This window comes from Rhea americana, unplaced genomic scaffold (genome assembly GCF_003343005.1).
Source record: "Rhea americana isolate MKP2758 unplaced genomic scaffold, rheAme1 scaffold_37, whole genome shotgun sequence".
In the NCBI taxonomy this organism is placed as follows: domain Eukaryota; kingdom Metazoa; phylum Chordata; class Aves; order Rheiformes; family Rheidae; genus Rhea; species Rhea americana.
Genome location: NW_028186501.1, coordinates 3,795,684 through 3,821,360, shown reverse-complemented (window position 1 = coordinate 3,821,360; position 25,677 = coordinate 3,795,684).

Genomic DNA, 25,677 nt, shown 5'->3' with positions numbered 1-25,677 from the left:
CTAACAGTTTCTGTGGCTCTGCAATCTCCAACGAGTCCAAATAACCCAGCTTCTGTTCCTGCTTGTGTTCCCAGTGAGAGGACAGTCCTTAGTCTATCGCTGGCAGTGGAACTGGTGAATCCTTTCCTTACACCAGAGGGGTGAGGGCAACCTTTAAACAGYGGTGCACAGTACCAACTGATGTGGATAAGACATCTCTCTTGCTTAACTAGGTAAGGGTTTATGGYGCAAGTACAGAACGATGCACATTTCGCACTTGACCGCTGTGARTATTTGTTTAAACAGCCCAAAAGTGTCTCTTCCTTGCACGCTTCCAGCAGGAAAGATACTCAAAAAAGCATTGGCAGATGGATCCTGCAGCACCTGTTTTCCCATGGTACTTTCAAGAAGTTGCTGGCTAATCCTCCAGGTTTTGTGAGATTGGCCAAATGATGACATCTTCAAGGACATTTAGGTTCCTAATTCCCCTGGTCTACTGCTGATATCCTAGAGTTCRTGTCCTGCTTGTGCATTACGCAAGACCTGTGACACTTTGATACTTGTAAAAGTAATAAATAAAAACCAAGAGATRACAGCAAGAGATATTCAGATAACCTCAGCATGCAACCCAGCAGATAACTTCTAGATGCCAGATTGACTGCACAATATTTTCACTGCTGGCAAGGGACTTCACATGTGTTGAATCACTGGTGTCCCAGTGATGCCAGGGAAGATGCAATCAGCTCGAGAGACCTGTAYTTTGTGTGCCCAGCCTGCTGGGTGTTGTGCCATCCTGAGCTCTGTCTCCATACAGTGTGGGTGGAGTGGGTGCTCACGATGGGTCACGCACACCAAAAAACATGTTTGAGATTATGACACTGGGACAAATAGACTATTCCTGCCTTGAAAGCTTCACTGGMTATGTCCTCTTTTACTTCTGAGCCATAAAAAGGAATTAGTGAGGGCTTGCCTCTGGCACCTCCGGCATGTGGTAATGGATGCTTTAAGGCAAAAGCTGTTGCAAAGGACAGGTGACAACCTCCCAGATGGGAAGCTCATGGAAACTCCATAATTTGCAAACTGCACTATGAGAGAGGAGGTGTCATAGAGCAGAGCAAGGACCACTTACAAGCAGAGTTTGATTTCAGCAGACCCAGRTAACAGGAGAAATATTTCCTAGAAAAGTCTAAGTTTATTTGCTGAGAAATCATACCGTGCATCAGCTTTGCCATTGACTTTCTTTATGGCCACCCACAGTCTACAGACAGCAGCCTCTGTTATGCCTTAGAATAACCTGCAGCAGGGACACAAGTGCATCGCTCAGCAYGATCTTGTGAGAGAAAGGCCATGAGCTTGCCAGCACAAGCAATGGTTGTGCTCTCAAGCAAGGCTTGTGGGAGTCCACACTCCGTTGTGACTGCTTAAAGCACTATTGGTGTCTGATTTACTGTGCACCAAACCATGCACAGACCTTTAAAACATTATGTGTATCATCATTAAGGAAAGSGCAAACATTCGCAGAGAGCATGGGGATGGCATTGATTTACTAACAGTTAAAATTCCAATTCAGACTGATTTCCATAAAACATGCCAAGATTTTTTTAACTGTTTTTTTCCTGAAAAAAACTTCTCCTCTATATCATACAAGCTCTAAGAAATTCACCACTGAAACCAAGAACAAAGAATAACTATGCTTCAAAGTTATTTACTTCACGTTTCATTGCAGAGCTATTTAACTTGYTATACACAGGAAATTGCTTCGAACGTTATTTCTTTTGTACCACTTTCTTCAGAAGACTGTTGAAGTCACATTAACAAAGCAAAAAAAAATGCATTTGGAACAAGGGATTTTCTGTAACTGTGAGGTGATACTAAAAACAAACTAGAATAAATTGCCCGAACTCTTTCCCTTACACCACATGTGGGCACAGACGTCACGTCAGAGCTCCAGCCATACAATGCGCTCAGCCTGCATGTCCACTCTTCCTGGAAGAGGCTCTTAAGATAATTTACTTAATTGCCTCCYTTTCCATCCTCAGACCACAGCAGCAACAAAACAGGGATTTCAACATAAAATACTCTGTGGTTCTGGAAGGCTGGTCCTTGCTTGAGAAAAAATACAGTAACGTTTTTTAAACACAACCTGAAACTGCCACTCCCAGGTGTCTTTGGTCTTGGTGAGTCATTCCCACGTGGCAATGCCAAGTCTGACAAGCAGCAAAGCTTGGGACATGGCCTGGAAAAGTGAAATCCAACAGTAATTTTACTGGAGAAGCTCCTGTACCAATCCTGAAGGACTGGCTTGTTCCCGGGTGAATGCCACCTGATCCGCAAGGACCTGATAAACACTRTTCCTGCTCTCATCACAGGCATCGGTGACACAGGCAAAGGCACCTCCAAGGGCGTAGCACAGCCACCTTTCTTGCTCCTCAGCAGAGCTTCCTGGGATGCTGGTTCTTGGGGCCACCCCAGCCTGTTGCCAGGTGCTGGTGGGTTTTTTGTCACTCTGGGAAGCAGAATTTTTATATTTGTGCTTGTTTTGGGGGCCAGAAGTACATTCAGTTTCCCATCATTCAGCAGAGGCAAATCTGGAACCATGGACAGCCAAGGTTTAACAGCTCTGGGAAATGCTCATTTAGAGGGAGAAGAAGGTTTTTGGAATGGAAATCCTTCCCCATTTCTTACCTTATTATTTGACTAAGACTTCTGATTCATGCTTAGTTCAACTCTGCTGGCGCTCTCCAGAGTCATGTTATCTTGAGGTCATATTCCTTGGAGTGTTGTTGCAGTCTTCAAATCCAAAGTCCTGCCCCAGCAGCTTTTCTTCTCAGATTTCTAATCAATAGTTTCCTTGAAAATGTTGCTTTGTAAACATTTGCCATATATCATTTGTAATGCATATAACAAATGTGCGTGCTCATTTCTCAAAACCCTGCCAAAGTCGTCCCAGGGGGCACTCCAGATAGGCAGATACGGGAATATTTAGCTTCCTGATTCCATGGAGTTTCTTCAGCGACTTTTCTTCTTACTGCTGCTCTACAAAGTATCATCTATTGCATCTTGACTTGAATTTTAAGGAATACTCTTTGCTGTGTCATGTTGCATGTCCATATGGCACAAATATACCCAGTGGAAAACAGTAACACATCTTTATTACCGTGACCATCACTTCAGAAGAACACAGCTAACTTTATTAAGATCCCATTACAACATTAAACACAGATAGCTCCTGTACAGCAGGAGAGGAAGAGAGAATGTGTAGAAACCAAGTCATTTAATTGAAAATGCATTATCTGATTGAAAAAATATGTTTCTGCAACAGCCTTTTGCACACAGGTTGAGTTAATGAAAAGAAGGTTCCTAATGTACATGTGTAATTCTTTAGGCAACAGTAATCAAGCCAGGGTGCATTTCCTGGGGATTGGTAACCAGCTGAGAAGAGCTGATGGGCCTCAGGTCATTAAGCCCAGCCAGCCATTTATCGAGGGCACCAATATCATTACTGCTAATATCTCCGAGTAGAAAAAACAACGTCAGGCTCAGAGGGGGAGAGCCAGTATGTCTTTGCCCCTTACAGACTGTTTTTTTGAGCTTGCAGGTTGTCATGAGCTTGCATTCCTTGGGATTGGCAAGTGCCTACCTGGGTGATGGAGTGACCCATCCCAGCTACGCTGTACACTTCTCATGGTGCAGAGCTGGGTGTTTCACCAAAATAAGAGWTTTGCCAAACTGAGAAATCCATGGACCAGCATGCTTTTCTTTCCCTATGGCCACTGGAAAACTATTTTTGCTTTCACTGTCCTACAGCCATAATAGTGAGGTTTGTACATCACTGGGTTTCTTCCCTTAAAGAAGTGCTCTRAGAGCTTTCAGAAATGGTGTAGGAGAGGCAGCAATTGCTAATTTAACTATGCTTTTTTAGTAAATACCAGAGTAAATAGACATAAATGTGCAGTGTTTAAACAGCAGCAGCCCCAAGGCATAAGTAAATCATCTTTATCCTCTTTTAACTAAATGGTTTCTGAGGGGTAGGGAGKGTTTTTACACATAAATATGAATCCCAATAAATATTCAGAACATCCCTTTGATTTTATGTCTTGCTTATGCAAAGAGAAAAAGGAGTCATCTTATTCCCAAGACTTTAGGAGACAAGAGGAAGGGTGAGCAGCTAGGCTGCRTGGCAAGAAGGCTTAATGCAGAAAATAAATGTTTCTACCAGTCCCGAAGCAGCTCTCGCTGAAACCACAGGAGAGATTGAGGGCCATGTGACACCGGTCCTCGACTCTGTTGTCTGTGTGCCGTCTGTGTGGCTCAGCAGCCCACAGCCACACAGAAGCACAGGCACCAGCACTGGCAGACCAAGGTTGCAGATAGGGGCAGATGTAGGTAGGACCCTGGTGGTGGCATGGTCCAGAGTGGTTCATYTGACAGTTAGCACCCTCGAATAATTTTGCCCTTTTCATTGTGAGGACAAGCAAACCACAACATGTTCAAATGTTGCCACAATACAGGAGATCTAAGCCAAAAATAAACGTTCTACTAAATCCCTGAAATGAGAAGGGATTTCCCCCGTAGCTCTGACTCCCGTGCCGTGGACAGGAGATCAGCCGCTGCAGATGCAGCTGAGCAGGAAACCTCCTTGCCATTCGCGCACCTCTGCAAGGTCGCTTCTCCCGTCTGTGAACTATGCCAAATCTCCAGATCATGTCAAAATACGTAGCAGTTGCCTATCAGTGTGAAATCTAACATGATTCACAGCACAAGCATCACTCCTCAGGCTATCATTAAGCAGAAGTCTTGCTGCTCATTTACCACCTGATTTTAGGAAGGGGAATGAAGAGATCTGAGGTGGGGATTCTCACAGGTTATTAGCGACTTTGGTGAGAGCACAGTTAGACCAGCATAATCACATCAAAATCCTGCAGGACCATAGGGTTTCTTAAATATGTAAGGCCATTTATACTCACCTGAGGCTTATTCTTCTTTTACCACATTTCTATTTAAGAAAATAAAATGATGATTCACAAACAAAATTATAATCACTATTAYTTAAGTAACCCTTTTGATCCTGACATCTCCCTAAGCGTTTTCCCCACCCCACTGCTCTCAACCCAAACTCTTTATGCGTGAACAAGTAGCAGGTACCTACTGCAATGCAAAGGGGTACTGGCACCACACCATGTCCTGGCCCCAAAGGAATCGCTTTGGTCATCTCTAATCTGAGGATCTCGGCATATCTGCAGATGCTGAGCRAAGCTCTACCCCAGCTCTTCAAAGTGAGTCTCTATTATTGTCACTTGCCCAGAGAAGCTAGCTGCAGAGACAGTGAGGTTTTCAGGGAGGAAGTTCATGGAGATTTCAGGAAGAGGACCTAGGTCCTCTATCTCTGAGTTTATTTCTGTCCTTTATAGAAATTSTTGCCATCATTTTGTGGTTTCTCAGAGAAAGGCTAACTCCAGGCATCAAGGCTCACTTCTGCCAAAAGATGGTCACTTCCTAAAGATCTCTCTGGAGAGCAGCTTTGAGCAAGAGCCAAATTAGCTCTCCCAGGATCCTCACTCTCTCTGTGACTGCAGAAGGAGCCTAAGGTATTTAGTGGCATGAGCCAGATGTTAACCTTCACACACATGCCTAGMTGAAGTACAGCTTTCTCCATGTTTAACATAACAGGCAGCATTAATGTCTGGGGCTCGTGGAGGGACAGTAAGGAAATAGATGCCAAGCRTCTGAGGAGCTGCAGTGCAGTGTGGGGCACATGATGCCAAGAATACGTGAATGAAGAAAATATCTGAACAGAAAGAGTGAAGCAGATCTAAAACTCTCCACAAATACTAGGGGCAGCCAGGAGAGATTTAATAATATGGGTGCTGACAAAAAGACACAGAGGCAGAGGTGAGCTGTCTTGGAGAAGATCTGGTCCTGCAGTGCTTGGTGTGAACCAGGGCTCCTGGATGTTCTCTCTAGCTCCACATCCAAAATCGGAGTGCTGCACTGCACAAAAAATGAAATGCAGCACCCAATGCCCACATGGAGAGGGGCCCTGATAAATCAGTCAGTGAAAACCATTTTCTTTTTGGAGTTCAGTAATTGCTATGGTTTCTCGCTATGCCCAGAAGCTCCGGGCTCTTCATTAGCAGCTCGAGGAGCCAGGAGGTGTGCAAACAGGTGTAGCTGCAGACTTTCCTACTGGGTACACATCTGAGGAGGGTCCAAAGCATAAATCACTCTTTCCAACGTCAGTTTTAAATCATGCTCCCTAACAGCCATCTCCTGCCCTTGATCATTTCTCTTAGGATGGCAATGGAGTTTCACATATGGTTTGAATGAAGCATAAGGCCTTCAATTGCTCCACATCCACCTGTTTCAGATTGTATCATAGGTATGTACTTAAGCATTTCATTAACGTTTCCTCTTTTTTTAACGTTAACCCAAGCCATGCTAACTCTGCCTATGTGGATAGAGGTTTGCAACAGAAATGCAACATGCATCCAAACCTGCTGCRTTTTGGAGGCAGCAGGGCATGAAGCCTGCAGGTGAGTGAGCCCGCTTCTAAATATTTCTGCTGGAAACTGGATATTTGGTTCCATCYGAACAAAATGGGAACTCCATGTATACATGTCCTGGGCAGCTTAGAAGATCCAGCTCTTTGGTATCATATAAACCCCATGTGAAACACACACTTGAGGATCTCAGCAGCATTAGATCTTAATTTATCCAAGGACACATCCRTGTTATTGTTTCTTTCTCTTTGGAGGAGAGCTGCACCCACAACCACCATCACCCCATCTCCTTTCTTTTGTAAGGTGAGAGGATCCTTGRTGTTTTTCAATTGCTTTGGGAAAACCAGTACAACATCTGTGCCTGAAAGAGCCATCCATTGCCATGCCTTTGTTTAAGATCTAGTGTTATCCAGCAGCACAGCTCCAAAGCCCGACTGGGAGCAAGACAGGTTTTAGCACGTTTCTTCATCTCATTCTTTTTGTCTCTTTTCAGTTGGAAGCTCARCTGTCAAGATTAAACCATCCACCTGTGTGGCATACTCAAGCATGGCTGAACTTGATAGATCTGCACAGTTGGATTCAGCAGCAAAGATCACAGATCCGAGACGCACATTGAGAATAGCCTGCTAATCTTTCCTCCCTCCACTCCACCCCCCTCAAAAAACCCAAACACGTGTTTTTCCTTACAGAGCTTTCTTTTTAAGGTGTCTCCTGTCAGCAATGTCATGATGGGAACTCTCAATGGAAGCCTTTACAAAACTGTATTTCTATCATTACCTTGTGGCTTACACATAGCATACCACAGCAATTGAGGACAGAAATGTATAAAAAAATACTTGGGGGAGCGGGGAGGGAGGGAGAAAAATCAGCTATTGGAGATATAAGCAGGGTGTTCCTGCCCTGACAAATACAGCACAGCTTGGACAGAGTAAATTCTCAAGCAGAGAAATGAAGGAAGCACAAGAATGGCGCAAAATTAAGCAGGCCTAAGCATAGCCTTGTCCTGAAGTAAACCTTGAATATCACCARCATGCACTGACTATGCTCTAAGCAAAATCACCAAGGCAAATGGAGCTGCTGAGTTCACATATCTGCATGGAAGTTTTTGGTGTTTAAATATTTCAGGGTGAGACATGCACCTGCAAACCACTGCCTTCCTTCTGACGGAAGACATAAAGGAAGGACAAGCTAGTTCAAGGTCTTTAACCCTTCCTAAGAGAAACCTTGATATTCAGGCTCCCCAGGTCAGGGCTTGGAGTAACTCACGTGTCTCAGACATTTCCTCACGAGGTGTTTTTTTCTTGCTGTTTCCCACTGTTGCTACCATACCACCTGCTATTTTATTTTCGTTGTAAGATCTGGTGCATTCAAGTCTACCTTCAAACTTATGTTACAGTCTTCCACGGCATCCAGTTATGTATCCAGTCTTTCCATTCCTTAAACCAGACTGTCATCTCTTTATCTTTTATTCTTACCTCATCTGTTGAACAAATGTCACAGTCACAGTTATTAAAAATATTTGAACCTGACAGCTGCAAATGCTCAAAGGCAACTATACGTGTGCAGGACTATAATTAGGTGGAGCATTTAATTTTGTTTTTAAATCACTGAGATGCAGTATTGGAATCTATACAGACATGGACAATCAATACAGACAGTGTGACTTAGCAAACTTTATGGTCATTTATTTTCTATGTATGTAAGAATAACTAATATGCCCTGTCTACAATGGTACATATTGTGTTGCACGAGAAGGGATTTTGCCTGGCTAAAGCTCAGACCATAATACCTCCACTCATGTTAACTTTAGCACTGATACTACACTGACTTCAGCAAAATCAGCAACTCTCCCCTAGTGAACAAGGTCACAGACTTGGACTGAAAAAAAGACTAATAATTGCTCRGTGCTTTCTGCAAGATGCTTTAAAAACATGAACTGCAATTTCTAATGTTCCTTGAAGTAGATTTGCTTATCATCCCTATTTTATGGACGGAAGGCCAAGACATCGTAGGACACCCAATTTGTTCRAAGACATTAGCAAAGGTGGAGTGGAGTCTACAAGTCCCAGCCTCCTGCCTCATTACACAAACTAGTCTGTTTTTCCTTGATATTTGTATTAAATAATAATTTCTAATTTGTTTCACCTCCTGCAGTTTCATTTCCTCCCATCAGAGGCAACCCTAGGAGAATTCAGAGCGCAAATCTGTTGCCTGTGGCATTCAGACTGCCTAGCCTGAAAAAATGAATCTGAAACTATCAATACATGATAAATTTGGGGAAACCTTAATTTATCTTCCTTCTTCTTTTTCAGAGGTTTCTGGTATTTCAACTTTCTTATTGGCCACAAGAACAGAAATTAAACTGCGAGAGCTCTCAGGCTTTGTGGGMGCAAGAGCCTCAGGAGGTCTCTGCCTTCTTTTCATTTTTTTATATTAAAATAGCAGCAGAGATGGGGAATGACACCAGCTCCTACTAGGAGCTGAGGGTTTCAGCACAGGAAGAAGCTCAGCAGTGCTCGGAGATGAGACCTGAGCTGGCCAAACTGCCTGAGAACCGGTGGAAAGGTCGTGCCACTAAAATGCCAAAGAGCCATCGAAATTGTTAAACTACTAAACTATCAGGGGAAGAAAAAACACATGTAACAGCTGATCTGAGCATTCACTGAGGGAGAAACAGGTTGTCCTGCACTGTTGTCCTCTGCTGCACCAGCACATTGCTGGCCCAGACAGCTCAGTAAAGATGGGACAAACCCTGCATCTTCCCAGTTTCACTGCTAATTAAATTTGCACAGTGGAAGCCATTCCTACGCTCATGTTTTAATCTTAAATGTTACTAGCGGACTCACGTCTGGATTTTGGCACTGACCGAAGCGTGCTGGAGGCTCAGTAAGCAAGGGAAATTCACAGGGAACCACCGTGAGGAAAGGTCCTCCCACAGCCAAGAAGAACAGAGATGGGCCAAGCAGGACCTCACCCAACGGCCTGTCCTCACCACCTGGCTCAAACACAACAGGAGCCCTCAGTTCGCTCCCTAATTCACTTGATTCCTAATTTACTTGTTACTTTTCAGGGAATCATTCCAGAGCTAGAGTGAGCGAATGATCAGTCATTTCTGCTTCTACCGTCCTGAATCTTGTAGCCACGTACCTTGCACAATGTTACTTTGGGTCTCTGATTGAGATTAACCAGTTTATTTGAAGAAATACACTTGGAGTAATGAAAGAAGACGAAGAAGCAACGGCCTATAAAATCATTATATCCTAGTAGTTTTATTGATACGGATTATGAGAAATAGCTGGAAGACAGAGAAGGAATCATATTTAGCTCAGGTAATAAAATTATATGAGCTGCCATTTTCATAATGTTAAACAAGACCTGAGGGAAGCTTAACTTAAAAGATTACACAGGTGGATTTTTTTCCTTTGGAGAACATGAAAGATTATTGTAAATGTCTTTTTGTGCAGCCCACCTTTTCAAACACGGTCGCAAGAAATTAGCCAAACACTGATTTTTCACGAAGCAGCCTGGCTCGCATGGGCTCTACCTGCACACCGGCGCGATGCCCCGGTGAAGCTGCTCATGSAGATGTGGCACGGGACCACGAGTTTCCCAATGGCAGGTCTCCCCATGCCACCCACTGCCGTCCCCAGCACAGGCCACAGGGACCAGCACCTTCCCACCCCGCACCTGGGGGACACAGCCAGGGGAAGGCTGTATAGCACTCGTTAATGAAATTAATGCAATCAGGAAGCCCTCGGGGCTGCCCGTGGTGGCCAGTCCACTGCAGCAGCCCCTGGGGTAGCCACAGGCCCAGGGACTGCCCGGCAGAGGGGAGCAAGCTCTTATCACAGGCTGCTAAAATGGACAAGTTCTCAGTTTTGGTATCTTCATCCTTAGTTTAGCAGAAGTCTGGCTCTATATGGCGCTTGGAAAGCATGCAGGTCTCRCCTAATCTTCATCTGAAAGATGAAGCTTATAATTAAAAAAATAAGGTAAGGAAAATAGCAACTTTTGTGGCTTGCAAGCAGGACGCGTTCCCAAATAGTCAGGATACTGGGCTTGGGAATTTGTTTTGGTTTTTACCTTGATGTTCGTAGAAGATCCAAAGACTATGATGAGAGCAATAACCATTCCAAGACGTTTATAAATGACCCTCTTAACTGTTTATGAGACATTATCTGAGGTAAAGCAGAGTAGGAGAAATAAACTTGAAGTAGGAAGAGCTGGCTTGCCTCCCAGATGGAGCATGATAAAGCACCAGTGTCAGTGTTTCTTCTCAGTTTTATGGCAGCCTTTAACTGCTTGGTGTTTAGGATTTTTTATCAGAAAACGGAAAGAAGAAGGAATGGATCCAAAGCAAAGTGGTTTTCACAAACAATATTCTCCAAATGACTTTATGTGAGCAGATACTGTGTTATCTGGCTATCAAGATAACACCATTTATTTTTTTACTTGCCACAACAGCCTGCTACTCAGATTCCCAGTCCTGGTATGTCCAAGGAATTCCTGAGCACAGCAATAAATTTTCAAAGGGATCTGGGTGACCCCACTGCTTCTCTCCTATTAGAAAATATCTTGAACAAAGTTAATCTCTGGTCAGATTTAGCTTGTTGAATAGATTTCTATTGTCTCCCTTGAGCAGCATGTTTGTTTTCAGTTCCCATATTTATCAAGGAATATCATCATTACTTTAAATCTCTCTGAATTTTGTTCATCTCCTTCAAAACATTAACAAATGGCCCTTGGTGGAACCATGGGAATGGGATAAAAATACAGAGTGCTCTCCTGGAAGATGAAAGCACATAGAAACTACTTTATTTCTTACTTTTTGCTAACCCAAAGCATAAACCATCATAAATTACAAATTTTCACTGCTTTTTTGAATAACTTTCAATCCTACTTTGAGAAAAACAGGGAAAATCCAGTTGCTCCYATTCATTCAGCTTTTAAGACCCAAAATACAAACCGAACGGTAAATATGCTGGAACCAGACCTGGAGGAAAGGTAAACTGAATTAAAGGGCTCTAAACAGAAATTGCTGCCTTTAACTACCTGCTTTAGGCACCTACTCAGCAAGGAAGTTCCTAAACCGTGCAGCAAGGCTCCAGATAATGAGATATCAACGAACTGAAGGGGCATTCAGCTCTTAAAAGAGGATCTAGTTTGATACTAAAACAGAGGAGAGTTTTATATAGAATATTTTTATCTCAACAAAAACAACTTACAGATTTAAGCAAAGGGATTTATAAAGCTGAGGGTTGGAGCTTGACAAGTTTCCTACTGCTTTATGGTTCTGGCTTACATCTTGATTATGAATTAGCAAAGTCATCAGTTGCCATCCCCGACAAAAGAGACAACCAGTCGGGTGTAGTAAAAAGAAAAAAGAAGGGAATAGTGCTTATTGAGCAATAGCTTCTTTCTCCAAAACAACTTGTAAGGAAATTTTGCTAGTTGTATTGGACATATTTATATTGGATAAAAACCTTMATTTTATTTTTCAAAATATTATGAAGACTTGATTGAAATGGTTGTTAGYGCTGGAGACAGAACAGAATTTGGTAAACAAAAAATGTCCATATCCATTTAAATAATATTTTTCTTATGCTTCTGCAAGCATGCAAGCTTCYGGAAATGCGTCAGACAACTCATGAAAGAAATCTGGCAAGCTGGAAAAAAGTATATCTTTAAAATACTTCAGAAACCAAACAGTTCTGACTTTCTTGTGAACAAGAGAGGAGGTTTTACTTCTTCCCAGTGCTCATGGCATCCCCTCGCCACATGCCCTGAGATCCGGGCAGGACCAGGGGACACATGGGGCAGAGCGSCCGGCTAGCAAGGCGCTGGAGGTCCTCCCCACCTCCTCTCACGATGGCTGCGATACTTTGGTGAGGACAGAGCCAAGGAGCTGAGGAAGCTCCATGTCTCATCCCCCACAGAGCCAATTTTTGGTTGGATCCAGGGCTGTGAACTCCTGCCAAGTCCAGTATAAATTTATCATCAGTTCTCTTGAAAAAGGGCTTCCTCTCATCCCTGATTGATGGATTTGGTTTAGCTCCACCAGACCTAGTTACTATCCTCAGGCAAAAGCAGACATGGAAATCTTTGAGGATTTGCCTGAGAATAACGGACTTTGTAGGCTGTTGCACCAAATCCAGGAGGTTGGGGAATAAAAGGCATGACCATTCCCACWCCGTTAATTCTCTCAGTCATTGAGTCTCCGGCAGCATCCCCATGTCTGGCGCTGGCYGTGCCTTCCCAGGGATACAGCAGGTCTCCAGGAGCAAAGGTGCCCCAGATTTTCCCTGGAGCAGGTGAGCTCAAGCTGTGCTCTGATGGCAGCACAGCGACCGGGTTCTCAGCACACTTACCGGGGCCTCGGGCACTGCCAGGGCCACCCAGCCCACACGGGAGCTCAGAGAGCATGCATCAGGGATGGACAGGCAGAGCTGCTCCTCCAGCCAGGCCCCAGGTGCTGGAAATCCTGGATAAATATGTAAAATCCCTTCATTCCACCAGTATAAAATTTCCAGGCAGAAAAAAAAAGGATGTGTCCAGGGAAACCACRCAACAGCCTGAACATTAAGCTTTCAGTTCCAAGGATTTCAGAAATCTCTGATTCAAAATTTCCACTAATGATGTTTAAGAACATACCTTTCCAAGCCGGCAGGAACCCAAATGGAGAGCTGAGCGTTGCTCACACCCACAACATGCAAAAAGTCACAGTAAGGCTCKGGAGGACCGGGGTGGCTTTGGGTATCCGGGAGAGGAGAGCAATGCCATCCCCACAGCGGTAGGATGTCCCCCCAGAGCTGGGATGCAGCAGGGCTCCATGTCTCTGCCCTCTCTCTGCGCCAGGAGACTTCAACTCTCCCCTGGTGTAAGACCTCGCTGGAAAACCACAGGTTTTGATGCACTTGAACTTCTCTACCACCGAACCCGAGCTGCTCTATTTCACCTTAATATTACAGCACTACGCTTGGTTACACTCATTGTATGTTTGATCCCTTTTTTCTTTTCCATTTGCACCTTTCAGTTGTCTTTTTCTCCAGCCAAGAATGCTGTTTAKGAAAATGGTTGTGTACCTCACTTCAAACAGAAGAAACTAGAAGTGCCCATTTCTTGCACACTTTGTAGCTTCCTGACAAATGCAATATAGTTGTTCTTCTGAGATCAGCCCATCAAGAAGAGATTAAGCACCAAACTCTGTAAAGAATTCAAACTGCAATTCTGCCGCTTTCATTATTTACTGGTAGAACAAACATAGCACTGAGGTGCAAACCAGGCAATATACCCATGCACTTAGCACCATCGCCTGTAGATCGCCCAAGATTTTGAACATACYCCAGTGGTTGCAAACATTATTTTAAGCATCTCGGCGCATCTCCACTGAAAAATRAAGTACTTTGAGATCCCTGAGTTTGCTCCAGGTGAGCCAAAAGCTCTATAAAACACAACGTCACACCGAATGGTCACACAGATACCAAAAGGATGATGGGCATGTTAACACAGCATGGATCCCCGAGTAATGCATTTGGAGCAACGACACACCATCCAGCTCTGCTSCTTTTGCCCTGAGGCTGGCTCATGCAAAGCTAGCTTGTGGATATCTGCACCACAGTCCTTCACGTAGACCAGACACCTTTCCAGATACAACAAAAATTATCACTGTAAAAAGGCAAAGGATCTGAAATTTGTTCCATGACACAGCTGAAGATGTACAGATTTTGACCAATGTCATCTAGGAAAAGCACCGACACAGAGTTTTGGACATGAAAGTCTTATTCTCCATTTCCCACTTAAAAGCAAACATGGAAGAAGAGCCCATCATGTACTGCRCTGCTTGCAGGTTGATGCAGAGAAAAGTACTTTGTAAAATAAAAAAGGATTACTTGACAGTGGAATATTTGAGCTGCCTGAAGTAGATTTATTTATACTTTTTGGCAAAGATCACATTTTAATTGGGGTTGTTATTCACATGAGCCAGGAACAATATAATATTATCCAATAATATAGAGAATCTGACACCAAAACATTTCACAGCACACATTACATTTGCATTTGCCAGACATGGAATCCCATAAATTGTTATGTCTGATAATGGTCTGCGGTTCAATGGACAAGACTTTAAACAATTTGCAGGGGATTATGGATTTCGACATAAAACATCCAGTCATGGTTATTCGTAGTCAGGGACTAMGGAGACAGATCTTGTGGTAGTTGCTCGTGATTCCTGTAAAGTTCAAGTCTCAAAAGAAGAGACTCTCAGGAAGAAGAAAGGGGCAATCACAACTTATTTCTCTGGGAAGGGGGATGTGAACTCGAAAGCGAGGATTCAGCAGCACCACTGAAGGACCAAAGAGCAACAGAGGCAGAGATGCTCCTTGGGGCAGTTCACGGGCTCAAGTTTCCTTCTCGTGAAATGCAGTTGTACTGAATCTCTGCTCCTAATGGTCTCAATTAGGCATTGCAGGCCATTGCCAGGGACGTGTGCAAAGAACCMAGTAAAATCCAAACGCTTCAAGGCTTGGAACTGTGCAGTCCTAGAGTATTTCAGGAAAAATACATCCAATGGAATGAAATGTGAGACCAGAAGAAAAAGCAGGTGTGCTTTTATGTAGGTCTCTGCGCATACAGAGAGCAACAAGCAGGATACTGGTGAGAGGATGGGTCTGTGCTTGGCAGTGTCCTTGGAAGTGAGGTGTTTGATAATCTTTGCCTTGGTCCATTGCCTTGGAGCAGTAGAGTAGAGCAGCAAAAGCACATAGCCTTGAAGAGCTTGAATGTCAGCCTGGACACCAGGGTTATGCTCAGTTCTTTCCAAAGTCTCCATGGGATCATTAGCCTTTCCCCACTCTTTCTATGCAGAGTGCTGGAAACCACTTAAAAGAGCGTGTGCTGAATGTGTGTGATCTGACCAAAGCTTTCCAAGCAAACTGAGCGTTGGCAAAGCAGTCCGGGTTGGGAGCAGTGGGAATTGCTGTGCTCCATTTAGAAAGAGTACGAGAGTAGCGCATCTGTAGTATAAGCAGCTCTGCATTGCCCTGCCAGAAATCTCTGCTGAATAGGCAGGGAGAGAAGAAGAGGCTTGAAAGGAAGGATGCACGCACACGTCTTACGCTCTGTCAGGACTTGCCTATCCAGGGACGTRCAGGAGAGTGCAAAGTCATCGGTGTCAAGCCCAAAATCCTTGTGTGAACGTGTTTGGGACTAAACACACTTTGACCTTTGTGCAAAGACTTCCCACTTGCAGATGATCCATCTTAACTTTCCTGAGCAAGTCTGTGAAAAAAAGAGCTAAGAAACCAAAGCCAGGGCTGCAGCCACCMTCTGCAGCAGCGTGGCAGTTGAGAGCGTTGAAGYTWTGCCTCGTCATGCCAGCCAAAGGGWCTGGTTCAATTTGTTTTACRCTATCCTTCATGAAGTAAAAAAAAATAGTACTTACAGGTTGGTCTTTCTCTCCTTGGGTAAGTGTCCTTCCATTGTCTTGAAAACCTTTCAGAATTGTCTTGCTCAGTACATAACTTTGTGCAAAAAAGTAAGAAGTCAGCAGGTAAAAAGCTAAAGTGTCAAAGACATTGCAAGCTGGTAGTGTTCAAACACACTTTGCACTTCCAAATGCTCAAAAAGTCATACCAGCCAAGCTTTATAATTTTCATAAGCCTTCTGATTTAAGCTAAGACAAAGTTTGTCTTTCCAYTCCTCAGAGCAGTTCCAGAATACGAACTGTTATGCTGACTAGCTTCAAATTCATATGAACGAGACCTACTGGTTTTGCTCTGCAAAATAGCAAGAGAAAAAGAAGTGCTAAAAAAAAAAAGCCATTGAACTGCTTTTTTCTAGCAATAGTAAAAACCATCTTGCGTATGTTTTGCACCACACACATATGTGAACCCTCTGATGATAGAGCTGAGGTTGTTCACTGGCTCAGCTCCGCGTCGGGCCACAGATGRGGCTTTAAAAGGGGAAATTGGAAATGGAAGTATATTCTGATAAATAAAAACCAGTTTGCTTTTATCATCTGAACAAATAAATCAATCCAGTGTGAGAGACTCCCGGGAACATTTTGTGATGCCAGCACCAACTGTCCTAGAACACTTTGAACCAAGGTGTGACAACATCCATTTTACTGGGTGGTTCCTGGGGCAGAAAGGCACWAAGTGGCTCTCCCACACTCATCCACAGGCAACTGGATCCCATGGAGCTTTGCAGGTGCAAAATCACYGTAGAAGACTTTGTCACACCTTCCTCATGTTTCCAGAACTCCTACAAATGTTTTCTGGAGCAGAGCTGACATCTGTATAATTTCTGTGATGTTGATAAAATTCYCCTGATGGGAATGAAATTATGTCARTCTTAAATGAGTATTAATGATATCAAAATTAAGCCTTGTAGGGAAAGGATTTGACATTCTTATTACTGTGCCGCCAGCTTTTTTCTAAACCAGCACAAAGATCTAAATACTCAAAAAGCATGAAATTCATGTTTTAGTCACATTTGTCTGAAAGTTTGGATTGTCTGAAAGTTTGGATTTTGAATACAATTTCCATGAGATATCTAATGTAGGTCTTCCAAGTGGTCATGGAGCTAGTGGCACATTTTTCTAAATACTGATGTGATTTTCACCATGATTTTGAGATTTCCTGGAAAATGGATTATTTTTTCACGAAACAGCACTAATGAATATGAGTACACTAAACCAGACAAATACAGGATATGGTATTGGAGGGGGAAAAAAAARGTAACTCTCTGATTTTAAGCTGTTTGAATGGTTAGGGCACAGCGAGCCAGGCCAGGGCTGGGTGTCTTTCATTTGATGTCCACCAGACCAGGTTAGGAGACAGACCTCGAGGATGTGACTCCAGCCCAAGCCTGGCTGTGGCTTAGCTGAAATCTCCTTCAGTGTTAACCAAGGGGAAAAGGTTGTGGGAGGGAAACGTGGCTTTCGGGAAGAAGGTGGGTTGGGGCAGCTCCCTCCACCCKGTGGTGGTGACCTGCGCTGTCCCCACCGTTTGCAGGAGCCGTCTCCAGACCCATGAATTTTGGAAGAGGGCGGTTCGTATTCCTGTCTCACGGCTAGCGGGCTGAAGTCTGGGAGTTACAACACCTCAGCCCTCCTCAAACTCAGGATCCGTCTGCCGAGCCAAGGCGCCCAGGAGCCGCCACGACCGCGGCGCCTCCCCGCCGTCGCCCCTTTCCTTACGTGAGGTTCTCCACTTTCAGCGTGCATTCAGCTTGGGACACAAAACTCATTTCCAATTTGACTCCTATATCTTATTTCCTTATTAGTGCCGTAACAGCAAGGCATTCCTTACGGTACGCTTTTCTTTCTCTTTTTTTTTTTTAACATTATTAATTGTCCTCAGTGGCAGTTCTAAACGGTTGGTTGTTTTTTCCCCTCTGATAAGACAAACATGTTTAAATCAAACAAGCCTTGACAAATACTGAAGTTATACACCACACTGAAATAATGAGGGAGCCTTTTAATATAATAACACAATATGTATGGGCAAGTTATTACACTGGAACAGTATGAGCTTGTCAAATCGCAGTGAAATGGTATTTATTGAAAGAATAAGTAAGAGGAAGAATAGCCGAAAGTATTCTACTGTACAAACAAGCAGCTGAATTTTCAGAAAAATAGTACACACAACTCTGAGCCACTTTCTACACAAAACTCCCTGACGTCAATAAAATTCCCCGCAATAATTTAAGTCCTTTCATGCAAAAGAGAAAAATGCAAATTAAGTCCCAAATACAACTTAGCGAGGTCCAGATGCATAAAACTAAGAGAGGAGGAGCCGTGCAGGGCAGAATTAAAGGATCCTGACACCTTCGGTGAACACACTCAATGGCGAACAGCGCAGCAGCTCAGGCACCAGCCCCTCTCTAATGTACGAAAACGTGTGCCTTACAAATACGTATCTCTACGGTGAATCAACGGCTATTGATACGTTTGATTGCAGGCTGTAAACCTGGAACAAACAAACAAATCAGTCATAGAATAAATGTCATTAAAATACGCAGAGTAACAGCGGACTTCAAAGTGTACCAAGTTACAATTTCCAAAGCAATGAACTGCTCGTGTGATTGCACTGAGTGGTATTACCCATTTGACCTGGGTACTTTCCTAATATTAATTTGCTAAAATCAGGAAAAGTATGAAAATAGCCCTGCACACTGGGCTTGTGTTTGAATGCGAGTGTATACAATGCGGGCAACCGCTTTTACAAAGCATACAGCAGCATGACTCATATTGTCAATATAACTCCCAAACTTCATATTTCTAAGGAGGTGCCAGTTTTGTGCTATTCAAAGCATATTTTGAAGCATAAAGCACTCTCTGGTCTGCCAGCTGACCCGCCTGCAACACTGGCCGGTCTGCGTGGAGCTGCGCGTGCTGCCAAGCGCCGCTGCCGGCCGGGTGCACTGCAGGACAGGGGGCTGCTCCGTGCCCGGCGTGGTGCTTCCTCCTCCACCACCCGCACCACAGCAGCACTGCCTCCACGAAGCTTTGCTTTTCCTTTGGCGACACCTTCTTCTTGACCGGAGATACAATCCATGCTGCTGTGTGCAGTCCGTGGTGCATTTCCAGAAAMAGGCTTGGAGTGAGATACTGTCCTTGCTTGCAGTTTGCCAGGCAGCACAAAGGTTGAGCGATGCAGAGCAGCGATGAAGCYTTCTGAGGGCACTGCTTGTCTCAGCTTCACACGTGTAACCTAACTAGTTCCTACGCCATCACCATGAAAGTCAATGACGGTAGGCTGCTACACTGGAAAGAAGGACAACCTCTATGTTTCTCCACATCTTGGCAAGGGAACTAAAGACTGTAGTCACTGTTGTCAAGAGGAGGTAATGACAGGGGGAATTAGATCCTGCTGGAAGGAAGGCTCCTTTCCAGCGCACACATCAGCAGCACAAGCCCTCTCTGCCCCTCAGCACTGAAGACGGTGAGTAGTCATGAGTCCTCAGAGGTCCCCACTGGCCTGATACAAGCAAAGGATGAACCTCCTGGGTTTCTGCTCTGGGTAGCAAGATCAGCAGCACTGTAGCCCTTATTGGGCAATCACCGCTCTGAGCCTGGGCTCAGACCCAGACGAGTGCAGCCATGCAGCCTCGCCAACCAAACTGAGTTCCTTGATGGCCCTGCCCAAAAGGAGCTCCCTGATGGCTTCATGCAAAATTTGACAGCCTMACCTCCAGAGACACACGCTGGAGGGCAGCCAGCCAGTCATTTGTAGGCAATGCACAGCACCCACAAGGTCTGACCYTGCCTTTGGGCCTCCTAACCTGCCCCAACATGCTCCTCTGGTGCATTGACACAGAGGGTTTGTATCCTCCTCACATGCCGGAGAAGGAGGAGGGTAAAAATCTCATGGCAGTGAGTACRACACTACTGTTCTCACAGCAGTCCTGGAGGGCAAGAGCCTGCATGGTGAGCCATCTGCCCAGCTCCCACCACACAAGGGGCTTATAGTCACCTGCTTGCTTTCATGCTTGTCATTGCTGCAGGCACTGTGCATCAAGGGAAGATGATAGCTGCAACCTAACACAGAAATAATTAAGCGAGGTGCACCGTGGGGAAAATACCATGATGACTGCAATGAGCATCAACAGCCTGCAGCCTGAGGCAGCACAAGTTGTCAGGAGTGAGGAGCAGCATCCCCAAGAGAGCTGCCACTCAGCGTGCTAATTTGTAGTGGCTGGGCAGCCCTCTCCCTCCTGGCCCTCAGCTCGCTGTCAGAAAACAGCACGTCGTGTAAATTTACACTGCGAGGAATTAACAGCCAGCTCTGGAGGGAGGCGTTTCGGGTTACACRGCTGCAGCTGGGTGATTGGATCCAGTGTGAGGGGCTGAGCGCTGGGGAGGAAGGACCTGCTGCCTCACAGCATCTTCTCACGGCGCCTGCCAAGCCAGCTCAGATGAAGATCTCGGGGCTCTTGCTTATCATGAATGGCCTGAGTGCTTTTAACTTCTCTTCTTGGTGAAACTGGGGGAAAGACTCCAGGAAATGAAAAGGCAGAGCAAGGTGGGATCTCTCCAGGAGCTCTGGATGTCCTGCTGCACCGAGAGGAAAGGAAAGCATCACAGAACATCACAGAGAAGTTGATGTTAGAAGGGACYTCTGGAGATCATCTTGTCCAACTCCATGCTCGAGCATGCCCAAGTCAATGCAAGACATGAGTGGCATGTGGCTCCCAAGGCCACGGGAGTTTTGCACACAGCCAGCGAGGCTCAGCCCTTTCCAGGGCACAGCCATCGCACCCAAGGTCAGCTCCATCTGAAGGATCTGTGGAGCAGAAGGGTGACACATTGCAGGAAGGCAGAGAAAACGCTCGGTGCCCAGAAAGGTTGCGTGCACAGAGGCCGCCGGGAGCAGCCCTCGTCTGCCCGGCGCAGACGGGGGCTGTGCCGGGAATGCTGCGTACAGGTCAGAGCATCTCACAGCAGGAAAACATGGAATAAATGCTGGGGAAGGGTTTTAGAAGAAAGCAGAGAGCTGTGATAAGGCGATTGGGCTGGAGGGTGTGGGCTGAGCTCTGCGGGAAGATTAAAAGAGCTGTGTATGTACAGCGGCGCTGCGAGACAGCTAAGGGGCCATGATAACAGCCTGCAAATATTTGGATGCTGTAAACATCAAGGAAGGAGAGGAGTTATTTACGGTTATACATGGGGCATAACTAAGAGTAATGGGATGAGATTAGGAAAGGAAAGTTTTAGGCTGAATATCAGGAAATATTTCCCAACAATGTAATGCATTAGGCTGCAGAATAATCCTTCCAAGGGAGCCATGGGAGCACATCAGTGTAGATGGCTACAGCTACCCATGACTAAACCCTGGGCTATGTGCTGCCAGGCCTAATGGATAATGTAATTTCTATCTCTGGCCTCCAAGGTTATTTCCTTCCTGTCTGTACAGGAGGAATATCTTATCAAGTAATACATGCTTCTACCATGATGCTCCTCTGGTCAGAGGCAAAAGGACTCCCAATTCCCTGTCCTGCAAGGAGTCAGAGGATTTGGCATGTACCCTGCCTTGTGGGGTCTCATCTCTTGCCTTTAAGGCACAACCACTTCTCCCAAATTTCAACTGAAATGAATACAACTCACGCTGCAAAAAAACAGATGGAGCTGGATAATTTTTCACTGGTTTTTAACTTGCAATGAGATAACRTGCAAAAGAGAAATGTAAAAGCAAATGGTCCATGGGGCATGGGGAAATACATCTATAAAGAGGAGCTATTTTCAGACAGGCATGCGTGCAAGAGCAGAAATCACGAGCGGTGCCTCACGGCAGGCTGCTGGCGTTGCCGAGGCGTGGGCAGGAGTGAGGAGCCAGCAGGTCTCCACACACCAGATTATGAGACACTGAGCAAGCATTTCTAACATGCCACGCTGCTTTAAAACTGAAGATGCYGGGATGTAAAACCCAAGGTAGCAGCCACCAAGTCCCTAAGAGGGACCGGCTTTCTCCAGGAAAGGTGGATGYCCTGCATGGGTTGCAGCCGGCGCGGCAGCAGCGGGAATGGGCGGCCGGCGAAGGGGAAAGCTGCGCACTGCCGTTCGCCAGCGGTGTGCATGCTCCCAGCACCCTGGGACGGAGCAGTGCCCGCCATCAGCCGTGAGTTACCACCAGCAACAGGATACCAGACCTGATAAACCAGAGGTCTTATCCGGCATGGAGGAGCCCAAGTTCCCATGTTTACTTAAGCATGAAACAGAATAAACTCTGGTCTTTAAAACTAAACATTTAAATGCATTCACTAATCCTGAGACATACGGCAAGCAATTATACAAACACACCTTAAATGTTTGGGGCAATTTTTGCAGCTTGCCCAGAAATAAGTGTCATCTTTCAACACAGGAACAGCAAACTTCTCCAAGTCAGCGGGGAAGTGTCCAGCTCTTCTCTTGTGCAGTTACCAAAAAGCGATGCCAGGAAAGCCCCAACCAGGTGTCTACCCTCATTCAAGCAGACACCAAGTGTTGCAAATGATACAGAGGAGAAAACACCTCTGTGTCTAGGTATGGCTAGATCATCCCTTCAGGCCAGGGAAGACAGAGAAGAATTCAAATGTCTCCCATCCTTGTGGGCAGCACTCAATTTTGTGACCAGGAGGTTGAGCCTATGGCTTTCTCTCGTAGCCATGTGTAGATCCCTTTGTTAAAAGTAGCTCCACTCCAGCCACACTATTGAAACACTGTATAAATAGTTTCTGAAATATTTTTTCATTTATATTTCTTTTCCTGAAAACATGAGCAGTTGCTATATTTAATGTTTTGTAGAGTAAAACCACAAGGTTTCTCTCAGTCCTCATCTATAATTGTGGTAGACACTAAAAAATCCCTTGAGAGTCCTAGCATACAGAGAGCCAGACCAGATCCTCCGAGCTTCCTCCACGCACAAATCCTGCTAAATAACAAATATTAATATAACGTAAATAATAATTGTAATTAGTAGCACTTTCCAGCTATAGATCTCAAGGTATTTCATGGAGCTGGATGACTATCTTTATTCTCTTATTCACAGGCAAATGAGGGCTTCTCTTTTGCAAACAAGTTCCACACAAATGTTTAATTTTAACCTTGCACCTAGTGTTGATGATTACACTGTGGTCAGAGCATTCATTGGGAGAACTTCAGGTCAGTCGTCTGCTGTAGACATTCCCTTAGGGAAACACAAATGCTAAAGGTATTTTCAACACATACACATGGACAATTCAGCAGCTTTCCAATTGCTAAATATTTGCACCCAAACTCATTCATTTTCTTGCTCTTTCATTGCTAGGAGCATTTTCAGTTTAGTCACGTTTTGGTGGGAGAGAGCTCAGCCCTTTTACAACTTTGGAGGAAATTTGTTCACATCGTGCCCCATATCTGCAGAAGCCACAAAAGCATTTCCTAGCCTCACCMAGACCCATTTGCTAGTCCAGATCGGCACCTCCTGGAGCCCCAGCCRCCTCCAGCACCCATTCGACTTCTGTCCTCTCTGAATAAAGTATAAAAAATTGCCTGTGCCCTCTAGCATTAACAATCTGATCTCCTATAAGGAATCCATCATCATTTTATCTGTGCCATTAAAACGGGCACAAAAAAAAATCTCACCCCTTTTCTGCAATGATTTAACAGTCTGTATTTTGTTTTCAGGGGGGATTTTCAGAAGAGTGTCGATATAATAGAATTTGAGGGAAACGGAGGAGAAGAGCCTCAGGAAATGAAAAACAAGCTTTGGATGAATGGCTGTCTAAAATCAGCTGAAATTCTGAACTATCTAAACCCGCAGAGTAAAAAGCATGAAAGAGCAAGAGCTCTGAGCCCCACTGGGAAGAGGAGACGGGAGCAGGTCAAAACGTACCTGCTGGGTGGAAGTGGATAGGGATCACCACCATACCTCTGCACACCTCTCCCAAAGCACAGTGAGGGCAAAAGCTTCAGAGGAATGCCTTAAATAGCTAATAGCACCAGAACATATAGTGAGAATCTGTAAAGTTACTGTTTTCTTAAAGGCACACCACTGGCTTTGGAGGTAGAGAGAAGGAAGAGGGTGAAAACCCTCATTCTGTAATGCTTTGCCTAAAGAGATATGTGCCTCTGAGTTGCTACTGATGATGATGATCGTGGTAAACCAGAGATGGAGACATCAGAAAGGTAATGAGGATACTGTGGGGCAAAGTGGGTGCTCTGGCAAGCTTCAGGAGCCAGGGAAGGCGGAAAGCGCCCCAGATCCCATGTGTTACRGAGGCTGGAAAGCTGGTCTGTCAGCTTTGAAACAGTGGTGTCAAACATACAGAGGTCCCCAGAGAGCAGAAGCATRGTGATGGGGGCAGTCTCTTGGCAGAGTCCAGTTCTTCTGTACGTGGTGAGCTCAGGTGGACAGTCAGGTGCTGCCGGACAGGAGACGCAGAGTGAGCTCTCGGAGGAGCTCTTGCAGTGTCTGCTGGGCAGGCTTGGGCAGAGCAACATCCACCAGGTCTTTACACGTGCAGCTCCCACATTCACCTCGAGCATCTTCAGGATGGCGCCGAGCTCAACTGTAAAACACACAAAGGTGTATAAAATGGTACTTTGTCACATCAGCTCTGCTGGCTGCTCTTGGGCTTCCTCTGAAAGCCGTCTCTCATTCACGCCTTGCTGAATTCAGCGGACCTCGGGGATAGGTTTGGCAAATAAAGAGGTCATCTAAATGCAGCCTTGTGCGAGACATTCATGAGTAATGAGATGCATATTGAGAAATCAGTGCAGAGTTTGTTGCATCGTCCTGTGTCGCTGGAACCGCACCGAAAGTGCAAATTCCCTAGGAAATGCCACCTCGTATGCAATGCGAGCCCCTGTTTACCCCCAGTGCCGGCCTGCCTGGAGCCGGCTTTGCTGGCCAGTGTGAGGGCAGGACCCCGGGCAGGAGGAGGCAGCGGGGGACAAGGCAGCACGTGAACCGCTGCCTGCACAGCTGTGCGGGACACGCCAGCGCCAAAGAGGCTGAGCACAGAAAGCAGGGGCAGGAGCGGAGCAATGCAGCCCCCCACTTACCCTACGCCAGGTGACAGTTCAAGGCTAACACATGGCAGCCTCTCCCAAAAGAAGTGTGCTCTCTTCGGYTTAATCCATCCCTGCAATTACGAGGTAATAGCTCTAGTGGGAAAATGTAACAAAATATTAAGCCATCAGTTTTCATTTGTATGAGGTCCTGCATATGTTGCCAGAAAGTGCTGTCCATCTCTCGTGCTCCCCTCTCTGATATGTAATTCCTGCCAAATAATACGTACTTACCTCATTTTCACTCCCAGGCCAGCATGGTCACCTATAAAAATTAACACTTGGGATCCAAGGGTAGAATGTGGATGAGTTTCAGATGGATCATAAGGCACTTAAATAGCTTTAAAATAACTTTGGAAGTCATTAATGTTAATAGATACAAAAATGCTAATGCAAGATGGAGAAGCTCTCACAGGGCTAGAAAGGAGGCTATTCTGCCTCTAAGAAATCCTCACTCCCCAATACCGTTTAAGGACGTAACGTGAGGGAATAAGTGTCACCAAGCCCAGGCTGGCCACAGCCCGCTCTCCTCTCTCTGGCCATGGCACAAAGCCAGTCCCTGGGGAAGAGTCTGGAACAGAGTAAGCATGTGGTGACAGGTCCCCAGAAGACCTTCCCTTCCCCAATAGCGCACCTCAGGGACTTSCCAAGGCAGAGTGGACTTTC